This window comes from Cupressus sempervirens, chromosome 10 (genome assembly GCF_028749045.1).
Source record: "Cupressus sempervirens isolate cs-2001-9-10 chromosome 10, ASM2874904v1, whole genome shotgun sequence".
In the NCBI taxonomy this organism is placed as follows: domain Eukaryota; kingdom Viridiplantae; phylum Streptophyta; class Pinopsida; order Cupressales; family Cupressaceae; genus Cupressus; species Cupressus sempervirens.
Genome location: NC_143127.1, coordinates 766107065 through 766112837, shown reverse-complemented (window position 1 = coordinate 766112837; position 5773 = coordinate 766107065).

Sequence of the window (5773 nt, the reverse complement as noted above, 5' to 3'; positions counted from 1 at the left end):
GGAGCCAATAGTTTTGTTGTGTTGATTTGATTGTGTGATATTTTAGTTCTAGTATTTGATAGGTGTTGACAAATTTTGCTGATTTATAGAGTTAGAGAATGGATCACCCTATTGTTCCTACATAGTTTCTCATCTCATATGAGCACACTTTCCATGGCCTTGCGATTTGATAATAAGTGAAACATCTTTCAATTTTATTAAATTCCCATTGACGATTGCATCAGTGGATTTGAGGAAGTGTTGCTCCTACTTTCATTGGTTTCCTACCTAATATTTTCAATGATTTAACTCATAGACTTGTTGCTACTATGGTTTATGTCCTTTAGAAATTTTCCTTTTATGGTATTTAATTTTATTTCTTGTTACCTTATCTTTTTTATTTTCTTTGCTAACCCTTGGTTAAATTAGGAATTCATATAGTTGCATTTTTAGATTACATTAATTAAAAATAGAAAATACCAAAAAAAAACTCTTTTGTGGTTAATTTTGAAACAACAAGCAGATTGATCATCTCATCCAAAATTGGTTCAAACCAGCAAGGGCCTCTTTGTGAAAAAATACATATATCTTCAACTGAGCATATTCTAGTAGGTCACAAGATTGCCCAGAACCTTGGAGTTGATCCCAAATAAACTTTTTTAGGAGAGGAGTTTGAAAGGATTCCTACTATTAAGTGTCATGCAAAATGACAGCTCAATAGAAGTGATGCTAGAAGGAGTGCCTCTTTCCATTTGGAATAGAAAAAAAAAATTCAAAATTCAAAATTTTGCAATTTTTACAAGTTTAAATTTTTTTCTTTCCATCATTCTCCATAGGTACGTAGGTGTGCAGGTGTGCAAGGTGTACAAAGTGTGCCATATTTTTGAGAAAGTGTGCTTCTTTAGAGGTGCACTTTTCTAAAATAAACATAAGTTCCTAGAACTTAGTCACTTTCACAAGCATAATAGTCATAAAGGGATACCAAGAACTCCACCCATTCACATTACAATTTCCATCATCATAATTTTCTTTACATTCTACTTCACACATTCCCATCATTATATACCATGTCTTTCTTCAACATGCAAAATTCACCTTTGAATCTAATTGGTCCATTACATGACTTGCCCCAAAATCTTGAAACTTTTTCACCATGGTTCATCTATGGAGAATCACAAACAATAGAAGATCATATTACAATTTTCAAGGAGATTTGTAATCGAAACTAGATTCAGCATATGGATGTGGTATGCCACATTTTTCCTTACACTTTGGGGGAAATGACATTCAATTGGTACCTCAATTTGCCACCAACATCAATAAGGGATTGGAACTCTTTTGAGAGAAAGTTTCTAGAATAATTCAAGATCTATATTGATCCAACTATCCTACATCATCAGTTCATCTCAATTAAGAGTGATCCCCAAGAGTGATCCCCACGAGACTATTTCACAATGTAATCATCACTTCTATAGGATGTATCAAAGAATGGAGTTTCCTTACACTATACCATAAGAGGCTACCATCTAGATCTATTTGGGACCAATGGATTCATTAACTTCTATTTTTCTAAGAAGGCTCCCATCTAGAGACATTGATACCATTGAACAAATCTTCAAAGAGGCTATTACATTCACAAAATAGGTTATTGCTACTCCAATGCCAATAATTACATATTCAAGGTATGAGTCGCAAAAGATTATATTCTTAGAGCAAAAGACTTCTCCACCTGCTAAACTTGAGAACAATATGGCTAGCAACGTTAAGGCCATGAAGAAGACAATATCTCTTGTACCCAATGAACTCATCAAAATAAAATTGAATTACTCAAGAAACCAAGGCAATCATCCAAGACAACTTGTTGCCTAGAATAATTATTCTCAAATTAGAGTAGAAATTTTGGCATCTATAGTAAAATTAAATAAAGAGACTAATGGTATTATAAGTATGAGTCCAGGTGAAAATGGATATGGACACAATGATTTTTTAGATCAGCCTCACCAAATCATGGAGGAACAACCTTTGTGGTTTAGTGCAATGGTGTTTGAATCATGTGATAAATTTGCAGGAGGACAAAATAATGAAGATGATCAAGAGGAGTTTTTGTTCCCATTCAATGAAGAGGAAGAGTCTGGACACTCTAGGATACATATTGATTGTAGAAAAAATATGAACACAAAGAGTTTGAAAAGAAGAGAAGAATCTCTAATGAATGATGTCTCTCAATAGTGGCAACCCACTCCTCTAGACATGTTGGTTTGTAATACTCCAATTCATTATGAGTCTCTAACCAAAATTACCCCAATAGTTCAGATGGAATTGCATGTTTAAAGGATGAGGTTTTGAAAGGTTTTATGGAGAACATAACAAGAAATTTGAAGTATCTTGGAGAAGATCAGAATCCAAACATCCTTTTGATTCCTAACTATTGCCACCACCATTAAAAGATTCATTTAGAGTTGGAATATGCTAGTTACCAAGATGTAGTATCTAATGTGTTAGCATAGACAGATCGACTTGCTCAAATTATTGGAAACCTTGAAATTCTTCCAAGTGTTGATGTTGAAATAAGAGTGGATATGCCAAGAAATTTTGAGGATGTGGAAAATTTTGAAGTTTGAAAACTCTATGGAGTGGGAAACATTCTCAAAGTTGCAAAAAATGATGGAAATGTAGAAGATCCCGAGGTTGCTAAGATTTTTGAATAAAAAAGTCATCAAGATGAAGATACCAAGTCTTCCTATTGTGATATTGATTCCTCATTGGATAATGATAAGATACCTCCATCAAAACAAGATATGTCATTAGAAGAGATGGTTAGAGTGCTTAATTTGGTCTCAAGCTTGACTAAGGAAATGCCCACTTGTGGGTTTTTACACATATATCAAACCATGTAATAACTAAGTCATCTAGAATCCATCCTTTTGGGTTCCATTTAGAAAGAAGTTGTCTTGATTTCTTGTTAGCTTGGGAGATCACAATGGACGGAAAGTATAATTTTGTATAGGATTCTTTGGGACATGAGGGAGGAAACACCTTGATTAATGATATTAATGAATCTTGTAATTTGAAAGGAAGGATTATGATTGAGTTTTCTAGTCCCAAGGAACCTAAAGGTGACAATTCATGGTTTAAGGCTAATGATGGTGATAATAAGGACCATAAAAACAATATTATATCTTTTGAGTCTTGTTCTGAAATCTATATTACATCATCAATGCTAGTGTTTCCATGTGCACGTGGAGTTGTTTACCATGAGATGAGACCACCAAAAGGAGAAATTACAATGTGTGAGTGTACCTATATGGTGGAGGACATGCTAGATTAGGTGATATTTCCCATTATCTCTCTCAGTTTGATGATTTTCAATTTGAATATGATGCTAAATGTAAGATAACTTGTTTTTGGATTAATCATGGTCATGGAGAGTTACCACAACGTCTGATTTTGTGTGATTTGTACTCAAAATTTGAACCAAGATTGTCAAAATTTTATTTTTTTGAGTAGAAATACAAGTCAACATTTTATAGGATTATATGGGGTGGTTCATTAATACTGCACATAATGAGAAATCTACTGAAAACCAACCCACATTCTTTTTATTCAGAGTTTTTTGTATATGTTTTTTTTTAAAAAAATTATTTTGTCTCTTGAGTTAGGTGCTAATTTTCTTTGATTTGAGCCTATTTTGTTTGGGTTTTTTATTCTTGATTCTTTTTCTTTTTAAGTCATGTTAGTCCAGGGGTTAGGTTCTATCAAGACTCATTCTTTGTGCATTTGATAAAATACTCCTTGTGGTTTCAACTTTGAGGGAGAGGTATTTCTTTGTCAAAGCATTTAGATGATTTTTGTTTCTTATACCAACTGGAGAACAGATATTACTTTCAGTCGTAAAGGACTTATAGTCTTCAATTTAGAATCATAGATAAATAGTTCTCAACACTTGGCAAATTTAAAGATTGAATATCTTGGTGTTTTCAAATTATGGTTGACAACAACAAGGGATAGTTTGAAACTTGTCGATTTAGTCAAAGGTTCTTTTCAAATAATTGCTAAGGTCACTATTTGACATGAGAGTTTCCAAAAGTTCTTAAACGAGGAATGTAGAGGTTATCAAACTAAGGAAAGAATCTAAGAAATAACATCAATTCCTTGGCCACATAGTCTAAGCATGGTTAAGGTATAAAATGAAAACAAAAAAGGGAATGATGGTGATAAGAATGAAAGATTCCAAAAGGTTTGAGAAAGATAATCTAAAAATATGGATATGCCCTCCAAAATGGATAACTAGTACTTATACAAATTTATTCATGGAACAATCTAATGGAAACATACAAGCTCTATGAAGCAGGATTCAAAAGATTATTTGGGACCTAAAATGAAAAATATGATAACCCTTCAAGAGTCTTTTGAACATATTCTCTCATTTGGTTAAACAGTGATGACTACACATGATCTACAAGGATTTCTGGTAAATAGATTGATGGAGTCAAGGATTGTTTCTGAGTTGTTATAGACTCATAATAGATGGCATCTTGAAATATCAAAGGAAATGAATACACTGTGCACACATTGAGATTGAAGATTGAAGATTCTGAAGTTTTGACTATCAAGGAACTTGGAAGTTGTTTGAAGTGTTTAGAATTTAATAATTATTTGACACATATCAGATGAATGCTTTCTGATGAAGAAATTCCTTTATCATTTCTTCCCTTTTCTTGGGCCTATTTATTGTGGTTTCACAATGCATGCCCCATTTCTCCTAGAAATGGGAACCCCCTAATAATATTTTTGTTTCCTAGACCCCTAGTCTAGGGCCTAGGTCATTTTTGGAACTCTCCCTGTGTCTAGATCAAGTCCTAGTCTTTGACTGGACAAATACAAGGTGTCAGAATTGAGAAAAATTGGAATATTCTTAGTGTTTTAGTGCATAAATGCACATTAGTGCACATGCACACCTATCCAAGGTGTACAGGTGCACTAAATGTGTGAGTCCACACTTATATCCCTTTGGAGATGCACACTTGTACACATGTGTAGGTGTGCACCTCCAAAGGGTGCACACTAGGTCCAAAACTAAAATACCTATGGAAAGGTGTGCATGTGCACACCTCCCCAAGGTATGCACATGCACACCTTCCAAAAAACCTTAAGGCAATGTTAAGGGTGCAGACATGCACATCCCATCAAGGTGCACATGTGTGAAATCTTTTTAAACAAATGAATAAGTCTCCCCACCCCCTTTCACTTGCTTTGCATGTGCACAGTTACACACATTCACATGTGCACAACTATCCATGGTGTGCACATGCACACATGCACAACTACGCTAAAATAGCCTTAAAATGACCATTTAATGCACTTAACATACCTATCAAAGTGCACTATTTGCATTCCAGGGTTTATGGGGGGGATTCAATTGGTTTTTTACTCTTTTGGAGTATTTGGGCTAGGTTTTTTGTTAATTAGTTTTTGTTTTGGGTTATATTTTCCACTCTTCAAACTAATGTTTGGTTCTTTGTGTAGATAAAAATGTATCCTTAACTTGTCAGGGTCATAAATTTTGACCTAGAACTCAAAATTCAAAACTGTTTACACTATTGGAAAGACAAATTAGAAATCTAATTTTAGTCCCTAAAACAACAAGCCTTTGGCTAGCCAATTTTAGGGGCTGATGAAAGTTTCAACTTCAAATTTTGAGTAGAAGACCTCTAAAAAAGCCAGTTAAAAATGCCTAGAAAATCTTGTTTAAAAATATGAAAATGTTTCAAACATTAGATCATTTTGGATAATC